The sequence below is a fragment of the Ursus maritimus genome (genome assembly GCF_017311325.1).
Source record: "Ursus maritimus isolate PB19 chromosome X unlocalized genomic scaffold, ASM1731132v1 scaffold_X1, whole genome shotgun sequence".
In the NCBI taxonomy this organism is placed as follows: Eukaryota; Metazoa; Chordata; class Mammalia; order Carnivora; family Ursidae; genus Ursus; species Ursus maritimus.
Window position 1 is genome coordinate 1,488,463 of NW_024423319.1, and position 25,022 is coordinate 1,513,484.

Here is a 25,022-nt window from a genome sequence, read left to right on the forward strand (position 1 = left end):
GATTGTGCTGCGGAAAGAACGAGCCCTTTAAACCACAGCCCTGACTCCCACCCCGCCCCCAACATAGCTTTGTCACCTCTGCACGCCTCCTGCTGTCACTGGAGCTTTGGAGGAGGGGCCCCAGCAGCTGATGTCCCACACACTGGAAGCATCCACTGACCTGGCAGCACCACCTTCTAGGCGGCTCCGTGGCCGGACACCAGGCCTGGAATTCCCCTCCATGCCCAGGATTTCCCCACAACTCGGATCTTGAAGGGAGCTTCCGGGAATGTAGGTGCCATTGGTGACAGCGTCAATCAGGTAGACACCGTTCTCCCGCGGGATAAGCGTACGGCATACTTATCTGAGGAACAGAGGGGCATGCTGTAGGCCTGGTCCCTCCTCAAACCGAACAAGAAGTGGCATCTGTGAGGTTCCCGCATGCCCACTGGTCCAGCAGGTCCATGTGGCCCACTCCCACTTCTTCCAGGGACCACACTGGGCACCCACGCCCGCACCACAGACCTCCTGAAGCCTGAGGACTGAAGCCTTAGATACTTAAACAGCCCACTGTTGGTGCTCATTTGGTTCTCTGAGCAAAACACCTGTTTGCCTCCCTAAAAAAGGTTACCACGAGATGCCATAGACCCTGCATGTGAACTTGGGGGCAGAGGCAACAGGAACTTGAGGTCACGTGGCTGCAGAGTGGCAGGACTAGCCGTGAGACTAGTGAAATTGGCTGAACCAGCTCTTCTCACCTCAGGCTACCTTAGACCTATCCTGGCAAGTGCCAGGCCCCGGCTAAGTGGGCCAGCCCCGTGGCCAGACTTTGGGTCTCTCCTCGGGAGACTGCACATCATGCTTTGGCCTGCGGCTTGAGCTTTCTCCTTCCTAGAAGCTGTGGCTTTGGAGGCCGGACCACCCCCCAAAGGGGCTTGGCTCACAAGTGGGGGAAAGGATTGCCCTGTAGCTGAGGGAGCCTCAGCATTTTGGACCCTACTTGCAGAATCTGTGCCTTCCTTCTGTACTCTCAGTCTGCTTCCAGCCAGCTGGAGCAGGCCCACTATGCAGGCCAGGGAAGATGGATGGGTGGCCGGGCCGGGACAGGGCAGCTACCTCACCTTGAGTCGATCTGTGACATAGCACTCCTCCAGGGCTCCCGAGGGGCTGTGCACCTTAGCATCGATCGCCTTGGCCCGTTCAGGCTGACTGCAAGAGAGGCTGGCTGGTTGACCTTTAGCCCCTGACTCACAGAGCATAGCAGATGTGGTTAGACAAGGAGTGGCTGGGGCACGGAAAGGCAGAATTTAGCAGGAGAGGCCCCTGGGGGTTACACCCACTTACCATCTGGGCGTCAATTTGGTTTTTAAAGAGGAGAGCCACTGATTCTTGGGGGCCAGTAAGCTGCATGCACGCCCCCACCCCCATGATCCACACGCTGCAATCATACACCCAGGCGGCAGGAATGGAGGGCGAGCCCTCAGCCTGGCAGGCTGTCCCTCTTTAAAGCTCAGCCCTGGTGCTCGCGGGCACAGGCTTCTGTTCAAAGCCTTTAGACCTGAGACGAGAAAAACTCCACACAGCGGGCAGGGTGCTTCCTGCCAACTGGCGCATGGGCTGCACCCCGGCCAGAGCAGAGGCCGGGCGCCTGAGCTGGAGCCTGGGCGGTCACTTGACACAGGAGCCCAGGCACCACTTTCTGTCACGCGGCTCCTGGTCTGGCCGGGCAAGGCCTTGAGCAGGCGGTTTCTCTCTGTGCCTGCCTGAAGACTAGGGAAACAGTAGGCGGCGGGCATCGCCAGGCCGGAGAAGCCACAGGCCTCTGAAGGGGCTGTCGGGGAATGTGCTCCTCGTTGAACTGACCGAGGACATAAGTAGTCCACTACCTATGGGCAGGGGAGGAAGCACACAGGGCATGCTGGAAGGCCCCTGTTTGTCAGTGTTTACACCTCCACTTCCCACAAATAGCCTGGATGGCCCCAGGGACCTCAGGGTGGAGGGTGGGAACAAGGTGGAGCCGTCCATGTAGACCCAGACCCTTACCAGCACACAGGTGCACCTCCTGACTCCAGCCAGCTCTCAGTACCTGGCTCCTGGACCACATAAACCACACCACAGGAGCCGTCCTTTAGGTCCTCAAGGAGATCTCAGCCTTGCTGGGGCCCTCAACAGCAATGGCCAGGCCCCCAGCGCCAGCTTCCTGGTCCCAGTGCTAAATTCAGCTGTGGGAAAACATGGTGTCCTCAGAGAGGGCTGCTATCCTGGCCTCAGTCCTCCAAGCTTTTGTAACCTGGCATCAACATGGCTGCTAGCTCCTTCCTCGGACCCCACCCCAGCCCAGAAGAGCAAAAGCCTTGCCAAAAGCACGCATACCTGGCACTCCAGCTTCAGCCCTCTCAGGCCAGGGCCTCCCAGCACGGTTTGTGGGCTCCCAACTTCCCCCAAGGGGGCCCCACGGTGAACTGGAAGGGGGCTCCCAGGCACATGCTGGCCCTTGTACTTAGCTGACTGTGTGCATGCCCATCTCGGCGAGCCTGAAGGATACAGTAGGTATGGTTCTCCCCTTCCACAATCTCGGCCTCCGCGAAACAACGCACCGATGGGCTGGTTACCTGGGCTGTCATGTCCTGGATGCTAATTTCTGCAGGTAGGGGACGGCCACGGTGAGCAAGAGTCCTGGGCCCCACCTCTCTGTTTAGAAATTTTTCCTGGGGCTGGGGCCCCAGGACTCCCAGGGCCCCTCCCTGGCTCCCCTACAGCTCCTACCAGGGATCTTCAGGCTGGTCGCAGCAATGACTGCCAGCATTGGCCACGAAGGGGCCGTCGCCGGCCGTGTGATGCTCTCTTTCTTGACCCTCTCCTGTTACCTTCACAGAGGAAAGGGGCTGCCTGCAGGAAGAGAGCACAGCCGCATATCATTACAGGTTGTTTCCACGGGCAGGCTCTGGTGTGCGGCACGGAGGCGGCTCGATCCTGGGGCTGTGGGTGTCCTCCTTTTTCCAGGCACGTGCTGATCAGCAAACTTGATGTTGATGATGTGGTTGCCAGGCTCTGTGGGGCGCAGTAGGTGAGCCCTGCATGTGCCATCCTCTAGGTCCTCTGTGTTGATCATCACCTTGCTGGGAGCCCTCAATGGACAAGCTAAGCCCGCCATAGCCTGTGGAAGGGACACACACGGCTGAGGCCAGGGGGCCAAGCCCAGAGCTCTTGCCCAACTGGTAGGCCACACCACCATCTACCTGCATCACGGGTGTCGATGAGAGTAAACTCTGCAGGTTCAAGGTGTGGCCTTCATGGAGGCCCTGGCCTGAGATTGCACACGGCTGGCATCCCCAATCTCCGACTGGCTGATCACCACTGAGATGGGAGCTGCCACCACATGCTGGCCATTCTTCTTCACATGCACCAGGTGCTCCCCCTGTCTCCGCAGGCACGACGAGATCCCTGGGCACAGGGCAGGGCTGTCAGCTAGGGAAAGGCATGCCCTCCCTCACAGCCTCCCTCCTTTCCAGGAAGCACCACCCCTCCAACCTCTTACCCACGTGGCCATTGCGCGGTTCAGCTTCCAGCAGAACCGGCTCCTCCCGACTTCCCGGTAGCAGGCTCGTGGCCGTCCCAGCCAGAGCTGAGGAGTCCGTCTCAAGAGATATTGATGGGGATGTCAGCAGCAGGAGGCCCACCTTCAGGTGGGACATGCGCGTGGTCATCACCTGCCACAGAGGGACAGTCACTGCATGTCAGGTGCGGGAGGAGACCGCACCCACCCTGCCACCTGCCCGCTTTCATCACTGCTCCCAGTGCCACCTACCTATGACCCTGGCAGTGAAGGGGCTGCCGAAATGTGCTATTCGTTGTACTGGCTGACCAGGATGCTGCTAATCCCGAAGACATACGGGCAGGTAGGGAACACTGCAAGTCCCATCTTGGTTGTCTCAGTGCAAGCTGATTTCTGCTTTGGATGGGCCTCGATGGCCAGGGGACAAGCCCCTAGAGAGAGTCATGGGTGAGGATGGGGCTCGCACCCAGGAACGGTGTGCTGGGGGGGAGAGAACCCAGCAGGTGTGAAGCAGAGCCAGGGCGGCAGGGTGGGGGGGCCCCATTCGAGGCATCTCCATGTACCTTTAGGCACACTGGATGAGGCGTCCTCGGCACACAGAGCCAGGCTAAGATCAAGCTGCAGCTCCGCCTCTCTGCACATCGCGAGGTGTTGCAGTGAGGAACAGCAGGCTTGTTCTGCCACTCATGGGTGGGAAGGCCAGGCCCATAGAGCAGTGTGGCCACAGTTAGTGTAATCCACATAGAACTGCAGGGGGCTTCCTGAGGCAGGAAAAGGGACTACCATGCGGGCCAGGGTCTTCTGTCCACACTACAGGCTTCCACTTTGAGCCCAGGCCCTGTGGCGTACCTGGGATGTGCATGTTATCGTGGCAGGATCTCCATCGCTGCAGGCCAGCTGCTGGGTGCGTGACGGACGGTCACAGTGCCATCCTTGTTGTCGGTGCCAGACAGGCTGCGCCCTGCTGCCGGCATCCTCACCTCTCCTGGCCAACTAGAGGTAGTAGAGGCCAGGGTCAGTACCTGCTGGCAAATGTTGGCCTCTGTGGCTCCCCAGCTCTTTCCTCCACTCACCCCATTGATCTACCGCCTTTCTTGATGGTGAAGGGGATGACAAGGTGAGACTCAGGCTGGAGTCCATCAACCCATTGACACCCATCAGGGAGGTCTCTCTGAGGCCTGCAGAGGAGGTAAGACAGAGAGGGTGGCCCCAGAGTAGGGAAGGGCAGTAGGAGGGCCTCGTAAGGGGACACCCATGGCCAGCCCCAAGTCTCCCCTTGGGCCAGGAGAGCCAGAACGAGGCAGCGAGGCCGTGCCCAGATCTGCCGCTACCTGAGCATAGGTGTAGGTGGGGCCAGCTGCTGGCTGTGGGAAGCTGCGTGGGCTGGTCCCCAGCTGGGAAACCTGCGGAGCAACACAAAAGAGTTGGGAGAGTGTGGTGTCATAGGGCAGGGACGGAGGCGGGCTCACCGGAGACCCCTCAGCCCGGCCCCTCCCGGCCGTCACTTGGAAAGGGCTGTTGGGCACGTGCTAGCCACCAAAGCGCACGCAGATGACATATTTGCCCGGCTTGCGGGGCTGTGTAGAAGATGTCAAAGGTGCCATCCTCGTTCTCTACCACATCCCGTCCACCTCGGGCGCCAAATCGGGTGTGCACACAGTACAGTCACCTTGCCTTTGCCTGCCGCCTTGGTATACGACAGTGATCACCGTCTCCTCCACAATCTGGATGGTGGGGCCAATGCCAGCTGCCCTGGTGGGGCAGGCGGGTCCCAAAGAGGGCAGTGTGTGGCTCGGCACTTGAGCTGCTCCCATCTGCGCCACCAGCCCCAGGCTTTCTTCTTGCCACCACCAAGCGCCAGCTACGGGCCTCCCAGCCCCCAACCCCTGCCCCAAGCTGGGAGGATGCTGAGTGGTTTCTCCAGAAGGCAGGAAAAGGTTCCCACCTGAGCCTCAAGCCAGGGAGTCTATCTTTGAGGATAGCCCCTACATGGGGAAGGCCTGATGGGTGGCACACAGGTGTCTGGGAGAAAGGAAGGGAGCCCAGAGGCCCATGAGGCCACCCTGCCGTCAGGACCGAGTGTTTGCATATCTCCCGCCAACTTGGCCTCAGCCAGTGCTGTGGACCAACACCAGCACCCTGGCTGGGTCCACAGCCCGGCCCTGGACTAGCTGTGTGCAGATGCGGTGAGGCGGAATCTGCTGCAGCGTGTGTGTGTGTGTGTGTGTGTGTGTGTGTGTGTGTGTGCGTAGTGCGTGACGCTTGCCTCCGCCCCCAGGCCTGAAAGTAAACTGGAGTTTCCTGACAACTGAGAACACTCGCTCAGCCGGAGGCTTGTGGTGGGGTGGCCAGGTGCAGCCCGGCACAGGCAGGGGAGCCGGGAGCAGGGAAACAGGAGTGCGGGGTTAGCGCCCAAGCAGCACAGCATAGCGGGTAGTGGCAGCACCCAGGGAAGAGGAACAGGAGGCCAAGCCACAGCCACCGCCGCTGGAGTTGCAAGGGCAGAGCAACAGGCAGCCTCTGGGGCCCCAGAGTGCCAGGAAAGGGGAGGGACAGTGACGTTATGGTTTGAAGCAGCACCGTGAAGGCCTAGGGGGCTGTGGGCTGCGAGGCCTGGCCGAGTGGGAGTTGTTTCTTCCTGCAGCCAGCCTAAGTGAAGCAGCCAGGAGCATAAACCCACTCAAGGGCTGTCAGGGTAGCCCCGGCAGCTTCAGCCTCACCCACTGAACTTCCAGCTGGCCGAGGGCTCCTGCTGTGCTAGGCTCCACGCTGGCCTTCCGTGGCTCTCTTAAGCTCCAGACCTGGCCACCTGCTGCCCTCCCTGCCCTGGGAGGCTTCACATCCACCACAGCCGTTCTCCACAGCTTGTGATCTGGACCGCCGCCCAGGCCGCCTTCGGGCCCTGTGGAAGCTCACGGTTAGCTCCAGCTGCTCACTTTCCCGCCCGGTGCTAGTGCCATCCGTCCAGCAGGTCTGGGCTGCTCCATCCTCACACTACACTTCCCAAGTTGGCTCCCACTTAAAGCGCATCGCCACCAACCTGGCCCAAGCCACCACTCTGACTGACCCGAAGGTGACTCTGGCTCCCTTACTAGGCTCTCTGCCTCCGTTCTGCACACAGTGGCCCAGGTGAACTGAAACCACTCCTGTGGCCCAGTCTGGCCCTGCCCCTGCTCCCCAAAGTCCTGCTCCTGCCCCTGTCCTCTCAGATCCTGGAGCCTATTCTGCAAACCACTGGGCCCTTGTCGAGGCCTTAGCCACCCTCTAAATCTTGTCTGGCCACCTCACACCCAAGCTCCAGGCCTGCAGCCTCCAGAGGCTCCCGGAGTAGTGTCACCTCTTTGCTGGTGTCCTGGTGCCCCTGGATGGGGCTAGAGGCTCCCTCCACATGCCCAAGCAGGAGAACCTCCATGCCTGGTTGGGCACTATCTGAATAACGTCACTGCTGGGGTTGGGGTGGGGGACAGAGGGAAAGGAAGGCAGGGAGAGGCGGGGAGGAGTGGGCAGGCCGCCCAGGGTGCACTTTGGGGGGCTCTCTGAACACTAGGCTGGGCCTGCCATGCTACCCGCCCAAGCAGTCGACACTGGTGCTATTGCACTACCAGCCCGCCCCACCCACTCATGCAGTCTGTGCCTCCCCCACGGCCTGGGATTACAGAGGCCCCTGGGAGATGGGGATGGAGGTCTGTGGATCTGGCCAGGGCACTTGGCCTCCCACTGGTAAGGGGAGACCCCTTGTCCCCTCAGCCCGTGCAGAGCCCTTGCCACACGGAAGGAGGAGGTGAGAGGCAGGGCCCTTGCTGCCCCCACGCCCCTGGGTGCCAAGATCCCCAGGGTGCCAGATCCCCCAGACCTCAGAGCCCCCAAGAGTGCTTTATAAAGATGCACACTACCCCCAAAGCTCTCAGCTGCAACCAAACATCTCAGATGGGAACACGGAGGCCCAGAGAGAGGGAGGGCCAGAGCCTCATGCTTTCTGCTCTGGAGGCTCCTGGGCACTAACCCTCCAGCTCCCCCTCTGTCCCTGCCAGAGCTGCAGCTGGAACTATCCTGGGAATCAACACGGAAGAGGAAAAGGAAGCTGCCCTCTGGGCGGGGAGGGGCATGTGGGAGTGGCTCCAGCAAGCAGGCTTACCTAGTCGTGACCTCCGATTGACACTGAGGTGAGAGGGCAGAGAGAACAAGGAAAGGTCAGGTGAGTCACTCAGGGGGCCCCCTCTCCCCACACGCCGCCCCAAGCAGCGAGCCCCTTGCACACGGCACCCCAAGCCCGTGCCCTGGGCCATCCACGGCCGCCCGGCAGCGCAGCCACCTGTGACTGTGCACTTGCTGGCGTCTCCCGGTGGAAGGCACGGCCGGGCGTGGGAGAGAAGGGATGGTCACCAGTCGCCCACTTGATCAGGATGGTGTAGCGCCTGTCACATCTGGCACATAGGCCACTGTGCGTGCCATCATGTTGTATCTTGGATGTGCGTCTTCTTGGGCTTGCCCTCGGGGTCCTATGTGGCAGAGCACAGGAGGTGCGGTCGGCCCAAGCCCAGCCAGGCCCAGGATTTACCTCAGAACTTCTTGAAGGAACAAACACCAAGGACCACTGCTGCAGGGACAGCTCGCAGAAGTCACTCAACTGCCATGCGCTCAAACTGCTGCCTGCCGGATTATCGTCCATCCTTTACTTGGCCACAGCCAGGATCCAGAAGGGAAGTCCCAAATGCCCAGTGTGCCCCACGTGACAGGCAGGGGGCCGGGGAGCTTGAGTGCCCATCCTGCTTTATTGCCGCCTTGACTGCCTCTTGGCTCCCACCCCTCCCGCCCCAGGGCCTGCTCCAGCACTAGGAAGAGAGCTCCCCTGAGGATCTCAAGGGTCCTATCCTTCTTCCTGAGCCTGCGAGAATGTTACAGGTGGGCAAGCTGAGGCACACAGGGCGTTTGGTCCCTATGTAACTCCAAAGTCGGGTGAGTAAGCGTGTGCATGGGAGGCCTGTGCCTGTCACCACCATCCAGAGGCAGGGGACCTGGCCTCACTGTGCGGCGGTCCCAAGGAGACCAACTTCCCAGACTGGTCCACTCACCCTACTTGCATCCCTATACTGCACAACTCGCTGGCTTAGGCCCCTCTTGTCCCTTGCCTTCTCGTGCCTGCAGCTGCAATCCGGCAGAGCCAGGCAGCCACCACGGTAACCCGCTCACCGTGATCTGGACAGCCAGCAGGCCCTCTCCCGCATCCTTGGCTCAATGGTGAACTCCACAGGCAGGCTGGCGAGGCACCAGTAATAATTTGAGCCGGGGCCACTGGCCTTCACCTTGCTGGCATCATGTGTAGGCAGCACCTTGACTTTGAAGGGACTGTTGGGCCCCGGGTATGACATGAATGGTCAGGAGGCTCTTGTTGCTCTCAGCCATTCACTCCACAGAGGCAGTAAGTAGGCCCTCCTCTTCCTGCGGGGCACCTCTTCCTCCCCCATACAGCACTGAGATGCTATAGGGCCCCTCCCCGTCTGGGCACGGCGCTAGTTTCAGCGGTCTGGATTGCCATCAGCGTTGTCCACGCGTCCACAGGCTCCACCAGGCCTGGTCCCAGTCCCAGAGAGAGACTCAGCCAGTTTCCTGGGTCCTCAGCCCACCCACACTGGACCAGCCAGCTCTGGCTGGGCCTTCCGCTTCCACCCCAGTCTTAGACCTTGCTTTGCTCTCGCTGCCCATCCTAGGAATGGTCTGAGCCCTGTGACACCCAGGACACATAATCTGGGTGCCATCTTGGAGCTTGCCCACCCCCTCCTGCACATCATGCTCAGTAGCCAAGTACTGTCTGTTCTACCTCCTGGTGGCCCTCTGTCCCTGGGCACTGGCATCACTGTCACCTGAGGATCTTCCATGAACTCCTCACAAGCCTCTGAGTGCTGGGCCTCTGGTCTCCTTCCCAGCCTCTTCCGAAGAGGACTGTGCTCTCCTGACCACCCACTCCCAGGCATCTGAACACTCACCTTTGGGCCCTTGCACTTTGACCTGCAGTGGGGCCCGCCAGCCTTGCTCGTGTCCTGACCTGGAAGGACTGAGGAGGCTGGCACGGACCATGCCAGAGCTCAGGGCCAAGGCCCAGAGCAATGACCTTGGATGCATCTGTCACGTCATGCACAGGGACTTGCAGAGGACTGCCTGCGGATGGAAGGAGGGAGGACAGCTGTGTGAGAGGGTCGAGGGCTGGCAGCTCGTCCCAGGCCAGCGGCTGCACCTCGCCCTCTCACCTGGCGCGAGAGCTGCCACCATGGAGGTGGCCACGTTAAGGCTGTAGGTGCCAGCCTCGTAGGGGATGTATTCGACCGAACAGCTGCCATCCTTGTTATCCATGCGGTTATCTTGGCCTCGGGAGGGCCCTCTACGGTGAGGCCCAGGCCCCCAGTGCCACTCCCCTGGTCGAATGGATAGCCCGCTATTCCTGGGGTTCCAAGGCCCATCTAGCCCCACCTCCCAGGCGCTTTGCTCCACCTGATCTCCACGGTGAACTTGTTGGGCTTGAGCTTGGTGGTGCAGCTTTGGATACTCACTGGCCCGTGGACGACGCACTCGGGAAGGGTGCACAGCCTCGGTCACAGAGCACCTGGAATGGGCTGCTGGAGCGCGGGGCTGCCATCGTGGAGTACGTCCACAGAGTGGAGTCCTGGAGGAAGACAGGCCGGGTCAGGAGGGAGCTCAGGCTGCCCGGTCTCTCAGCCCCGTCCCCTGGGAGCCCCAGCACCTACCTTCCTCATACGGGGTGTACTCCACTTTGTATGCACGTCGCCACAGATCCTGCACATGGATCTCAGTCCAGGTTACCTGAGGGTTGGCCACGACACGCCCTGACGTGCGGCCCTCCAGTCTGCGTCAGAGACGCGGGCATACGCTGAACCTCGGTGGTAGCCTCTCGGAAGACACCTGCAGGGCAGGCATGGGGAGGAGGCATGGGCTCAGGGACCCTAGGGGCACTGGCTGCCCCTCGACCCTCATGTTCAGCGGGGGGCCTCACCTTGGCCCTCGATCCCAGGCCACTAGCACTGGGACGCTGAAGTGCTCACCGAGGTCCACCTGCAGCTTGCTGGAAGTTGGGCAAGGGCTGCCACCGTACTTGATGGGTGACAGTATAGGCCCCAGGACAAGCGAGGATGTAGGTGATGGTGTGTGTACCATCACCATGGTCTGGATGTGCACCTCAGCCGGCAGCCCTGCCTCAGGCGGATTTCGATGGTTAGTTCCGCACTGCCTGCGCTCGAGCAGTCTCGTGGAACTGAAAGCCGCCTCACCACCGTGCCCGCTCCAACCGGGGCGGAGCACTGACTTTGGATGCGTAGACCCAGGGAACCACGTGGGCCTTGAATGGGAGAGCCGGGGATGTGGGTGTGGCGAAGAGGATGTTGATGATTGTAGTCCCGGGTTCGGTGGGCACATAGGACAAAGGCATGTGCCATCCCCATGTGTCCAGGCACTCGAGCTGGAGCCTCTGGGGGCCTCCACTGTCAGGCCCAGGCCGCCCATGCCGGCACCCTTGGTGTGTGAAGCGGGCGGGGAGCCTGCACTGCCTGTAGCCTGGCCCAAGACGCCTTCACCTAGGAAGAGGGACAGGTCGAAGGACAAACCGTTATCCCTCTGACCCTTGACCCCAGATCTAGCCTGACTTTACATCTCCTCCTCTTATTCTGGCTGACCCTCCCCACCAGCTGAGGGCCCAGACAGGGCCACTGGCCATGAGACAAAAATGAGAAAGGGGGAGGAGTGGCCTGGATGATGAGGTGGGGATACCCCATTACCTTGCTAGGCTTGGTGGGGGCAGGCTTCCACAGGAAGGGGCTGCCAGGCACAGGCACACCGTCGTAGAGTCACCTCAACCTCATGGGCCTCTCCTCGGGGCACAAGCGTACCACGCTGTTGTCAGCCCTTCCAGGCCGGCTCACCTTGCAGGGCACTACTGTGCCCGAGGAGGCCCACGTGATCTTGGCGCCCACCATTTGCCTGCCGCCCCAGCACCCCTTCGATTTGACTGTGAACTCCTGATCTTTGCCAGACTTCCACCTCTGTTGGAGATGACAGAACCAGGGAGAAAAATGATGGCATCCAGCCGAGGCAGCCCTATGGGGCATGCTCAGTGACTGTGGCCAGGGTCGACTACTTACTTCTCCCAGGCCAAGACCCTTGAGTCTTGCTGAGGTCTAGGCTTGGAGACACCCCACCGAGAAGGGGCTCTTGGGGATGGGATCCCCTCCATAAGTGGCACGTTAATGCCCACTGGACCCTGGAAAGGGCACAGAAGACAGAGTCATGAGTCAGGACTTTGATTTCCGGCCTGTGTCTTTCCCACTTGGGCATGGAGGGAGAGAGGGTGAAAGAGAAAACACTGGCTTTGCTCCTGCCCCATTCCTTGCCTTGCTGTGCTGGCTCTTTCCCAGGTGAGATCGAGTGATCGGGAAGCCCTCGGAGCACCCACCTAGGCCGCCACTCGGGAAGCCCACGCTTGGCAGGTGTGTAGCTGGGGAGTACAGCTGTGGGGAGGGTCAGGGTAACTACCTGCTGCACGAGGGTGTGCCAGCCCGAGCCGAGGTGTTGTCGTGGTGAGTCAATGATGTCCCACGTCCTACTGCACCGCCATCCCCCTTGGCCAGCCCTGAGAGACAGGACGTCCAGCTTGCCTTTTGCCAGCAGCTTTGGCATTGATCGTGAAGTGGGTGGGTTTGCCAGACGCTCGGCAACCGCACCTGGGCAAACGCGGGGCCATGAAGGGCACCTTCCTGCCAGCCCTCCTTGGGCCCCTACATGGCTATCCACAGGGTGCTGCCCATCCTCACCAGTGCGACTGAGCCCGGGCCCGGCCTTCACCTTGCTGCATCGGGGGACTCCTAGCCTGACCCCGGAGGATGGGGAGCTGGTGGGTCAGCCATGGCCTGAGGGGGCAGGGAGGAGTGAGGCTCAGGGGACGCACAGCACTTTAGCGGCCGCGGCGCCGTCAGGAGGCACAGGGGCGGCAGCACCCACCTGATCGTGGAAGAGGGACCATGATGGTATGCTCCAGCTCAGGCATAGTGTACTTCAGTGCAAAGGACTCAACAGTTTTGCGAAATTGCGGACAGGTGATTAAGGGTCCTGTCCACGGCAGCCCGCGGAGACCACCACGCCAGGGGGCACACTTGATGCCGATCTTGACATCACCTGCAGTTAGGCGTTGGAGCAGAGGCCGGGTCACTGCCACCTCGGCACTTTCGCCCACCCACTCGGCGGGCGGCACCCTGGCCGGCCTGCACGCAAGTCCACAGTGATAAGGTCGGCTCATGAGCCTTGAGCCCTGTCTTGCTACTCAGGAGCGCCAACGCGACTGCTTGTTTGGGTGGCTCCGGCTCCGCAGTTCATTCCTACGGGCACAGGGGGAAGTGCAAGGGGCATGAGCATGCTTCTGGAGAGAGGCAGGGCATTTAGCCCTGCTGACAGGCGCTGTAACAAACGTACGGCCACCTCCGGGAAGCCAGCAAAGTGGTTCTTCGAATGATTAAACAGTGACCGTCGGGCACACAGTTCTACCCCAAGGCATCAACGTGTTGGAGAAGGGGAGAGCACTCAACCCCACAACGCTTGTCCTCAAATGTTCCAGTGGCATTATTCACAGCAGCCGAGGCACAAAATCCATGCGGCCCGTCCATATCGGGAATACTACTCGGGCATAAGAAAGCAGGAAGTGTACAGTCAGGCCATGGTCAAAGGAACCATGTGCTTGGCGACTCTTGGGGCGCAGCACCAGATGTCTCTGTGCGAGCATCCATCAGCAAGCGTCTAAGACAGGCAAGCACACAGCTAGGGCTGGAGGAGGGTTGGAGGATAGAGGGTTTCTTTTTCGGGATGATGACCGTGTCCTAACCTTTGGCTGTGATCATGGCGCATACCTCTGAATGGACTCAAAAGCCTCCGGGTTGTACCTTGAAATGGGAAGTGTGCGGTCTTTGCCGTCTATCTAGCAGAGCTGGATTAACACTCAAACGCGGCACCCAGAGGAGATGGGCTACGGGGCTGCTTGAGCTGCATAGGCCAGCTCACCCGGAAAGGAGCTGCTGGAATGCTGACTGCCACCCAGGACACCATGGCCGTGTGCTTCACGGGCTTCCTGGGCACAGCACAGAGCAGCTGTAAGTGCCGTTGCCGTTGTCCTTGACTGCCGCCTCCACGGGGCATCCTCGTTTGTCTAGAAAATGGGGCAGGAGTGAGCAGCCCACTGATGGCGCCAGGCCGCTGCCTGCCCCACCACACCACCCCCACTGTGGGTGGGCACCCCACCTGGACTTGGACTCGGAGCGTGGCCTTCCCACCATGCTTGGCATCCACGTGGAGACCGACGGCTATTGACACGCCACACCCAGAAGTCTTCTCCAGGTCAGGCCACGTGCTCTCACCTGATGAGCAGCCCATCTCAGGGGACCAAGTGCAGGCCCCCAAGGACCCGGGTGGCAGGAACACACCGTCGGGGATACCAGCCCAGCCAGGCCTCCCTAATTTCCAAGCAGAGGCAGAAGGGGCCAGAGCCAGGCCAGCAGCACTCACGCCCTTTACCCTATCTGGGTGAAGTCACTGAGGGTGCCTGCAGGATGTCAGCCATGAAGGGCTGAGGCGGATGTCCTCACTGATGCACGCTTGTGCACGGCATGCATTTCGCCAGCCTCTGGGCCGTAAGCTTGCATCCACCAGGAACGTCACCCTTGTAAGTGCAAAGCGTCGATCTTGGCCTCAGCTGATGGGCCCTCCACCAGCCCTGACAAGCAGCCCCCAGTCCCATCAGCACCCTGACCGACCTTGATGCGGTGGCCTCATCACCCTCTGCCCCCATATGCTCACACCACAGGCCTCCAAGCGCTCCAAGGTGCCGGCGTCGTCCGATGGCTTCCACCCGGGGAATCTGCTGACTTGCCAACAACACCGACTATTCCGAGGCCCCAGGGCAGCACTGCTCTGGTTGCCACACTCAGTGCCCATGTCACCTCCAGGGCTGTGGAGAAAGCCACACGGGGGTAGTCTGAGGGGCCCAGCAGAGGGGAGAACGCGCATGCTGCCTGGGCTCTGAGGCTCTAGCCGGGAGCCTCCACTGCGCCGATGTTCTGGCCACCCGTGATGGTGACACCGGATGTGCCGTGCCGAGGGGACCATGGGGTAATCACTCAAGCAGCATCAGACGCGCATCCTAAGTCCTTCTGGCTTCACCAGCGCTCTCGCCATCTGCGCAAGCGAGGAGAAGCCTCGGCTTCTGCCCGAGCAGCAGTCCTGGGGCTGCCAGCACCCCTCCCGCAAGCCACTACACTGGGACCTTCACAGTGACCTTCAGCTCTCCACTGCCAGCACCCATCGTAGCCTTTTGCTAAGTCGCAAGTCTCTTTCCCCGCACACCCTTAGGCTGGAGGCCCGGCCTACAGACGGCAGAGCACCTGGTTACAGGCTTGCAGGGCAGAGAGGCCACAGCTAAGCACCGGGAGCTGGCACTGGGTGACCCACCCTTCCCTCCCACAGGGCTGGACCATCAGGAGATCTGGGGTCCATCGGACAGTAGAAGGACATGCAGAAAGAACCTTGTGGACCCCACCGGGAACCTGTGGGCCAGGCCTCCTCCCAGCTATTCACACCGGCCGCCAGCCCCCAGCTCAAAGCACCCCCCTCCCAGGAAGAAGCAGACTCAAGAGTACCGTTGACCCTGTGGGTCAGAGCAGAGCAGCACAGGTTTCTAACACAGCTGGAGCGAGGCTCTTCTGAAGGTGAGCGTGGAGAGAGAATGGAGAGCGACAGGAGGAAGTAAGGAGGGAACACACCGCTGGAAAAGAGCCCAGACAGTGGAAGCATAGAGGCCCAGGGTGCCGGGAGCGAGGCCAGGGGTGTCGCCTAGCTGCCCCTCCTGGGAGACCCAGTCTACAGGCGCCCCCCACTTGGGGAGGCTGGGTTCCCAGCCTGTGGCCAGCAGTGACAGTGTGGGGCTGCGGGGATCGGCACACCGAGCGAAGGTAGCGTGCACCGTATGGACACCCTCCATAGTAGTGGGCTGTAGCTGCGGTGACGCTGCTGTCGCCCGGGCCTCCAGCTTGACTCCATGATTTGCCCTTCTGTCACCGCAGTCGATGCAGATCACAACTTCCACTCACCGTGCCAGCTCCACCGCCCACAAAAGGTACCACACACAGCTCAGCTCCCGAGCCACTCCTGGACCCGTCGCTCTCCCCTCAGACCTGCCTAGCCTCACAACACCCTCCTCACCTGCTGTGAAGATCTCAAAGTAGGTGAGTATTATTGGCAATGTTGCACTGGGCTCAAGCCGAGGAGGCCTTGGGCAGATCACTTTTTGTCGCGTCACCCTGGGACTTGTCCACATATACCTCGAAGGGACTCTTGGCGATGCCTGGCCGGCAAAAAGCACGATGACTGTCCCCAGGAAGGAGCAACTGTCAGAGGGGCAGGGTCAGGGCCTTCCAGCCACCGCCTCCCCCACCAGCCTCTCCTTGGGCTGAGGCTCACTGTGAGTCCCGGTCACCTCGGGGGCGACCAGACAGAAAAGAATGCAGTTCTTGTCTATTATTAGCAGTCACCTTAGCCTGTGGCAGGAAGGAACACATGAGCCCCTGCTCTGAATGGAGCACCACAGTGCCCTGCCCTGCCCGCCTGCTTGATAGTGGCCCTACCTCCCTCCTGGTGGCCAGCTGGGTCCTCCCACATACACCAGCACCTCTCCTGGCAGCACTTCTGGATCTCCACTGTGAATTCTGCCGCTTCTTCACCATGTTGCCTGCTGGGCTCGTGCCTGCCAGGCAGGGTCGAGGAACTCTAGGCTGGCTCTGGGACTGCCTTTTCACCCCAGCGCACCTCCCCTCAGAAGCACGTCCCTACACACAACATCACCTTCCGGCCACCCTATTGAAATGCTCTCAACTGGGTGAACTGATTTCCATAAACCCTGGCCTTTGGGTACACAGCGCAGTACTGCTTTCTAGCTTGCATGCTTGCTGTGGGGACAGGCCTGGGTCTATTCACGCGAAGCTCTCGCTTGGGTTTGCCTGAGCCTAGCTCTTGTGCGATACCCTGGCTGGGTTTGTCTCTGTTGACAGTCCGCGGCTGGGCCTTCCCTCCCTGACCACACTCCACTGGGCGCTGCCGACTTAGGGAACTTCTAGCCAGTGGCCAGTTTGACCAGCCCTGGCCCATTCATTTGACTCCTGAGGGCATTGTAGCCTCGCCCTAGCGTGACAGAGCGCTCCCAAGACCTCAAGTCCTGCAGGGACTAGAGGTCAGCACTCAGAAGCATCCGGCCCACTTTCCTCACCTGGCCCATAGGCTCGGGCTTTCTTTGGGTTTAGTTTGGGCCGCAGGAGGCTCCTGGCTTCACTTGGCCTTGGGGAACTGGGACAGGTGGGTCATGGACGAGTCTTTCGTCCACGTTGAGGGTCTGATTTCCTCAGGGTGTGATCACCTATCAGAGATGGCAGACAAAGCCACTTGACCTCAAGCCTGGGTTCCCGGCATGGCTTTCCATCTCCCCACAGGGACCACAACCCCCTGGATGACCCATGCTACCGGGCGGGGCTACCTGAGGATAGCTTGGCCAGTCATCAGCCCTGCTGCATGGCTCCCTCGCGTTGTTCATCGGGCTTGCTGGCATCCCAGGAGTCCCAGTCAGGACACAGACTGCCGGGCGCAGGAAGCTATGGGTGGGAGGAGGGAGCGCAGCCAGGGCCCCCTACCGCGGCGCTCCTCCCCCCGTCTACCTCCTCAGCCCTCACCTGAGGGCACAGCTGTCGATGGGCGCCCAGAGGCCTGCCCTCTGCCAGTCGCGGCTGAAGTTGTGATGGGCAGCTGCGGCCGAAAGCTTATTCTGGATCCAGCCGGAGCCGCTGCTTAGGCGTCTGCTTCTTGGCTTCCTCATCCTCCTCCTCATCCCACATGGGCATGGAGATGGAGTAGTGCAGGATCAGGGTCCAGATGAGGCCCAAGATCAGCTTCAGGTTCCCGTCCACGATGGCCTTGCTGTCTGTGAGGAAAACGAGAGGCAGCACTGAGCAGGCGGTACGGAGAGCGGTGGCAAGGGGGGGGTGCGGTGTGCAGGTCCTGCCCTCTCTGCTCAGCATCTCTGTGGTGAGCAGAGGAGACTTCTGGGAAGGGGGGAGACCCCCCCCATTGACACATGGTGAAGATACAGCTCAATGAGCGCTGTCGCTGTAAGCCCTCTGGACGTGGGGGCCCAGAGGAAGGACAGACAACAGACCCAGGCTGCAGACAGGGCCCAGGGAGGCCTCTGGAGGAGCCCTTCCCCCAAAGGTGCTTTGCAACTGTCCATCTCCACGAGTCTCCAGGGAATTGGGCAGGAGGAGCAGTGTGGCCCCAGCAGGCCTAGACATGAGACCCCTGACCTGACCCTGGCAGAGACGGGACAGGGTGGAGGAAAGGAAGGCACATGGCCAGTAGGGCAGTTGGGAAAAAAACTGTTGACCTCAGGGTGGGTGGGTGGGCCGAGGGCTGCAGCAGGCAGGGGAGGAAGTAGAAGGTGTGGGCAGGACCCTTTGAGTGGAGGACATACCCCCCACTTCCTGAGTTCGCCCCCACCCCCACAGACCCAAACTGGGAGCAGGCCTGGGGAGGGTGGGGTGAGGAACAAAGGAACCAGTGGTGGGACTATGTGCCACCCAGGATGACAGACAGGACACATTCTAGAGACCCCTCACCTGCTCAAGGAGGAGAAGGCAGAACTGATGAGCCTGGGCGGGGCACCCAGGGCCCCAGCATGGGAGGCTGGGGTGGCAGAAGCCATGGGTGGGGTCCCTGAATCCTGCTGCCTCAGCAGGAGCTCCACCTCCACGCCTGCCTCCCCTCACCACCTAACGGGGCACGTTGGGCCTCAGGCGGGTGGCTGCCAAGCTCACCACAGGAGAGATGGTTAGGGCGGGCACCTGGCACCCTGTCACCATGGCACCCTCCAGGCTCTGGGCCCCACCAAGGCACTTCTAGAGTCTCAGCTTCCTAAGGGTGGGGCCCTGAAAAGAGAGTGAGGCTTTCTAAGAGCCACTGGAATCCTGCACACACCACCCCCACCCCCTCACCCCCGTCAAAATCAAGAGAAAATAGTTGTCTGATGAGTCAACTTGAGGGTGGGAAGAAGGGGATGGACAACACCAAAGGGCTATCAATGGTAGGCAGCCTCTGAATCAGCAGGCAGGACCTCAAAGGACATTAGGCCACTCAAAGCACAGCAGCCTCACTGGTCCCAAACTGAGATGCTCCCAAGTTCTGCACTACTGCCTTGAGTGGTCCCAAACAGCAGGCGGGGCTGGTGGAGAAGGGGCTTCAGGCTAAGGGTGACTGGAAGGTTCAGAGACCAAGGGCGCAGGCCCAGCCAGAGCTTCCTAGTAAGCCCCCACCTCCAGAGTCCTGCTGTGACTTAGGACACGCAAGGCCAAGCTCATCACCTTAGTGGGTTGGGCTGGACCTCCTGGTCCATAGGAGGCCGGCCTAAGCCCTCCTCATTCCCCTCACAAAGAGGAGGGAAGAGACCAGGGCCTGGGGTTGGGAGACAGCCTGGTTGGATGGCCCCGCCCATCCCACCCCTTTCCCCAGCCCCCGGGCTGGCCTGCCCCTCCTCCCCTAATCACTGCTGCTCCAACATTTTTTTGCACTTATATGGCAAAGCTCAAGAGAACTAGGCCTGCTCTCCAGCCAGCTCACTAGAAGGAGGAGAAGGTAGGAGGGAGGAGGGTCCCCCAGACAGCTGGGCTGTGGCCTGCCTCCCACATCCGGTTGCCCCCACCCAAGACTCAGAGATGACTCAGCTTAGCTGCAGAGGCTGGGACTGAGGTGGGCTCAGCCTCGACTGGCATTCCAAAGAAGAGGTGGGGCCCTGGAGACCTGCCCTCTGAGTGGCTGGGGGCACCTGAGTCCTGTGTCCCTCAGACTCTCAGGTTCAGCAAGGCTCATGGCCTTAGGGACAACTGGAAGAATTGTAAAGAAAAGAAACTCTCCTCCTCCCTGTAACACCTGCTCCAGTCACCAGTTCTGCTGCGGTCCCTGAATGGCCCCATCTTGAGAAGAGCATGAGGATGCTGCAGTAGGTCCAGTCAATGCCAGCCTCATCAGCCCAGTGACACGGACACTGGGTTGGCAGTGAGCCCAGTGTATGCTGAAGTACCTCTCCAACCAACTCGTTCATTCTAGATGCACAAAAGCAAGTCCTACATGGAAGCAAGAGTTTGGCCAAGCTCAGCAGTAACTTGATGTTTAAGTGGACTACAAGCCAGCTCCACATCGACCAACTCATCTCAAGTGCCCTTTTGCTATATGGTCCTCTCTTCCAGTTGCCTGAGGAGATCTAAATCGGGGTTGGAGCCATCTCAATGGAAGGACCCATCTCCCAGGGGCCAAGAAAAGCCAAGAGCCTGACAATGGGACTCACAAACTCCAACTCCCTGTTCAGGAACTACAGGAGCACCGAAAGGCCAGAGGGCCCTTAACCACTGAAGGGAGAGGGGATGTGTGCAGAGCCTGGGACTCCCTCCTCAGGGATGGGGCACTGGGTACAGGGCCAGAGCCTGGCCAGTGCCCGCCTTCATGAGCCCTCTTCCACTGCGGGTGCAGTGGCGGGGCGCGGCCTGCGGAGATGTGAGCTCAGCCTGGGCGCGGGCCAGCCGGGAGTGCGGCGGGCGGGGCGCATGTGTGAGTCTGCACGCCCGGCCAGTCTGCCAGCGCGCCTTTGTTCTCGAGGCCCTGCGTGTTGGAGCCGGCGGCCCTGGGGGCAGCACTGGGGCTGGGGGATGTAGCTGGGAGGGGCTGGCCCGGGAGAGGAGGACGCGTGAGCCCCGCCCTCAACCTCGACCTCCCGTGCCATGGGAGTGACCGCCCTCGCCAATGGACACGAGCTTGATGCTCTCGCGGTCCAGGAACTTCGAGCGCCACGGACAGTTCTCGAGCTGCATCTGGCGGAAGGTGGGCCTCTGGTTGTGCCTTGCGGTGCCTGCATCTTCTTCTGGCTGAGCACCTCCAGCAGCGCGTGAGCCGCAGCCCGCCGCTCAGGTCCGTCTGCAGGTTGGCGATGCGCTTGCTCACGCACTTCAGGTGCTGTTGCACCAGCGCGTGAACGTGTTCTGCTGGATCTTCTTCCATGGCGCGTCCTCTGCCAGGTCCTTCTCGGTGGCCGGCATCTCCGCGTCTCGCGTGTCAGTACCGCCACCCGGAGCCGCGCCTGCCGCGCTCTGGCCCGCCCGGGAGTGGGAGCTACTCATTTTGAGGCGCGAGGAGCTGAGGGGCGGTGCTGCAGACTAGGCGAGGGGACGGCCCTTTAATTAAAGTTGCAGGCACCTCCGCACACAAAGGGCGAGTCAGACAGTGGAGATTGTGCTGCGGAAAGAACGAGCCCTTTAAATGCGGGCGGGCGGGAGGGGGCGGTGGGTCCAGTGGGGGCGGAGCCACAGTGGGGCGGGGTTGTTGGGTGGGGCTTTGGGCCGCACCCGCCCCACCCCGCCCGTCGGAATGCCCCCTTCAGCCCCCAGTCCCGGCAGTTCGGACCCAACCCCAAGGCTCCGAGGCTCCGGGGAGGGTCGTTGGGCCCTGAATGGGTCAAGGCGCACCCTAGCCCCGTGGCCTTGCACCAGCACTGAAGGAAACGCTGCAGCAAGGAAAGGCTGAGCAGCGTCTGGCGCCGGACCACTTGGCCTCCAGCAGGCACTCCATACAAGGGACTTTCCTTCTCCAAGGCCCCTGCGGAGGAGTGGGGGTGTTGCTCCTGGTCCCTGAGTCACATGGGCTCCGACCCATCCCCGTAGCCCCCACCCCCTCCCTACCCCAGACTCCTGCGCCTGGGGTTCTCCGGCCGCACCCTGGCCGGCCGCCCCTGCCGCAGCACAGCGGGAAGCGACCCGATCCCAAGAGCGGGCCCTTAGAGAGCGCGGGTCCCAGGCCAGGCGCTGCTGCGAGCGCTTTGCGCGCCTGCCCCATGCCAGGGAAGCAGCCGCCTCAGACCCCCGGTGCCAGGCCCGCCTTCCCGCTCTACGCGGCCCTGGCCTGCGCACCTGCGCCCGCCGTCCCGCCGGTCCCCACCGCCTCCCTCCCTCCCCACTCCACCCAGGAGGAAATGGGGCACTGGGCCAGGAGGCCACCAGCACTCCAGGAGCAAGCAGCCTTGCAAGGGACTGGGCGTGCCAATGGGCACTGGCAGAGGGCCGAGTGAGGCATGCAGACAACGAGTGTACGCCTGACCCACCCTGCCATCCACCTGGGGCGCTGGGGGTTTCCTCTCCTGTTGGAATGCCTCTCCCGATGGCCCCAGGAGGCAGCCGGGCAGGGGAGAAGGGGAACCTTCCAGACTCAGAGGGCCTGCTCAGGAGTTCCAGTAAGGCTTGGCAGGCTCTGAGTACTTGGGTCTAGGTGGGCTTCAGCACCAGTGGCAGTGCAGAGGGGGCCCCGAAGGACAGGTACCAGGGTACTGATGTGTGTGAACCATGGAAGGTTGCAAGGGCAATGGGGAGCTATTCACTCAAAATCAAGTTTCTGGTAGATAACTCTGGAAACAGTGGGGAGGCTACTGTGGGGAGACAGACCAGCAAAGGCACAGAGAAGCAATAGGCCTGTTGGGGATGCTCACCGCCACCCTCTTCAGTCAAAAGAAGTCAGCCTACCAGGGCTTCATCCCATGTGGACTCACTCCTCCCAGTCCTATGTACCTCCCTTCCGCAGGATGTTCCCTTCTCTATGTCCTTTGAGGAAGGCACGTCTCTCTTCCTTCTACTTGCTTGTTAGATTGAACTTCAGACTAGTAGTAAGTGGAGGCCCTGGGTCAGCCAGCAGGTCATGCCCAAATATGGCTGACTCTGCAGTAGCACCGGGTGTCTGCATTACCCACGGTGGGGCTGCAGTCCCAGTCAACATCTCCCCTGCCGTCCAGCATGCTTACTTTGGGGCTGCCTGTCACCCCATTGGTTTTTCCAGTCTGAGGCCCACCTCGTGTGCACTATTCCCTCTCCAGACTGCTTTCAGACACACCTGCACAAAACACACCATGGTGTCTGGGAGCTGGGGCGCAAGTAGGAACCCACAACCTCTCCCTAGACAGGACCCATGCAGGACAAGATGAGATTTGTCCTGGTCCATCCCCCTGTCCCACTGGAAAGCAAGTTCCCAAGGAAAGAATTACAGTAAGAATTGATTTTCTCTTCACTAAGTGCCATCGACTGAGTCATCTGTGTTGGTTTCTTAATCTTCAGAGACCAAGGAAACTAAGTCAGAGTAGCTGCTCAGTAGTCAGCCGCAGCAGAAAAGGGGACAGAAGCTGGATATCCTGGCTTCCAGTCCTAGGCTTTTCCTATTTGGGGGGGGGACAAGGTAAGTGTGTGTAGAGGGTTTTTGTCCCCAGGAACCATAGTATCGCCACCAGATGGCGCCCCATCCCAAAGCCCCCAGATCGGGCAGTCCTTGGAAACCAAAATCCAGCTCTTTCATATTTTCCCTTATTTGGAGTAGATTCTTGGATGTTAGACACACCCCGCCCCCACCCCACCCCGGGCCCTCAGACCCCAGGCCAGGCCCTCCTACAGGGGCGCTTCAGCTGGTGAAGAAACCTGCAGAATGGCACGGTGAGAAGAGACCTGGGCTGGAAGGGCAAGCCCACGTGCAGCAGGTGAGGACGCTCATTTCCTGAGCTTCCCACCTTGACTGTATGGCCTGGAGCACATGCAGGTGGACCTATCAGTGGACTTCACCTACTTTTCCGGGACCCAGCTGGCAAGGGAATCTGGGGATGTTGCTGCTCACATCCTGACTGGCGGTGAACATCCAGCTCGGAGCCAACCTGGGACAGGGCCCAGCCAGGGAATCTGGCCCAAAGGAGGAGCCCCTGCCTTCGGTGCCTGGCCACACCCCTGCCCCAGCCCCCATGGAGCGCAGCAGCCCCAGAACCAGCTTCCCCGTACCCAAGGCAGCTTGGTGCCAGCGGGGAACCCACTGTTGCCTTCCCAGGGGCCATATTGGCTGCGAATTGTCCTTCTTCTAGGTGGCCACTCACTCTCAGCCCACACGATGTCTTGCTGTCGGGGGCCCTTCTTCCCCAGACAATAATGCAGTGGCTAGCTCACGAAGTGGCACCCACTTAGCCCATGTCCTACCAAACACTCAAGACACTCTCTCTGTGAGGGACCCCTATGGCCTAGGGCTCCCACAATCCTGGGCACAGATACACACTCCCGGGTAAATTAGGGAAGGCAGCCCCTGGGCACCGCACTTCCAAGTTCATGAATCCCAGCTGCGCCTGGCCTGGGCGCGGTTATGCACCGGCGCCTGCGTTCTTGGCGCCTCTCCGCCCTCCTTCGTCACCCCGGTTCCCGGTCCGCAAGCTGCGCGGTGACCGTCTCGCGCGGAGGCCTCACCTGCTGTCCCTGCCGACGGCCCGCGACTGCGGGGGTGGCGCCGGATTCGCCTTTGTGCCCGCGCCCGGCGCCTCGGGGTTCCGCTGGCGTCCGCTGAGCGCCGCGCGCCTCCACGCGAATGGGCCGCCGCTGCCCGCCTTCTTTTTGGCCGCACCCCCGCCCCGCGCCCGCCCCGCGCCCGGCCCGGCGAGAAAGCCTTAATTGGTAAAATCGCCCAGGAGCCGGCGGGGGGGGGGGGCGCCGTGAGCTCAAGCGCCTGGGCCGCCTGGCGACGCCGCCACCCCCCACCCCCGATGAGCTCACCGCCCGGCGAGGTCCGCCTGGGGGTGGGGGTGCTCGCCTCAAGATCCCGCGGGGTCTACGGGGCCCACATCTTAGCTCAGCAGGAAAAGCCACTCCCTCCAGGGAGCCGCCCCCAGTCGCGGCCCCCTGCGTTTGCCCCAAGCCTGAGCTGGCCAGGCAAGCTGGATTCTGCCCTCTGGAGTGGGGGGGGGCTGGGGGTGGGGGACGTCCAACAGACCGTTGCAGGTGTTCACTGAGCTTTTACCACCGGTAAGACCACAGTGGGGCAGGGACCCGAGCCCCGTGAAGAGCAAGCATCCTGGCTGCCACCGATTTGGCCCCTGCTGGGTGCCAGGCCTGGCCTGGGAGCCCGCAGCAGAAAGATACTGAATTCTCAGGAGCATGGTTAGGTGCAGTGCCGAAGTCTGGGGGTGCACGGTGGGGTGCAGCCAAGAAGAGCCAAGTACTGGTGGGCTGGCTGGGCACAGTAGCGCTCTGGCACTGCCAGGCACCCTCTTCCTCTCCTACAGGCCTATTTCATGGTAGCATCACATTCAGCTGAAATGTCACTTCCTTGGGGAAGGTCACCAAAAGCAGTGCCGTTTTAACATTCTGCCCACAACCCCCAGTGAGAACTACGTTTTCTTTCCTGAGCCAGTATTGCGTGCTTCCCTGTGGGAGAGCGCCCACGCAGGCACACACAGATTGTGACAAATACCTGAAACATTCACAAAATGAAACTTTTCCTTACTACCTGAAAAGCACTCTGATATATATATTTTTTTATTGTATTCTATTTCATTGGGGCACCTGGGTGGCTC

At 61.1% G+C, this 25,022-nt stretch overlaps 1 pseudogene; it reads right to left on the reverse strand.

Moving 5' to 3' along the window:
• Positions 1-72: 72 nt before the first annotated feature.
• On the reverse strand, positions 73-24,044 carry LOC121102282 (annotated as a pseudogene).
• Between the last annotated feature and the right edge of the window lie 978 nt (positions 24,045-25,022).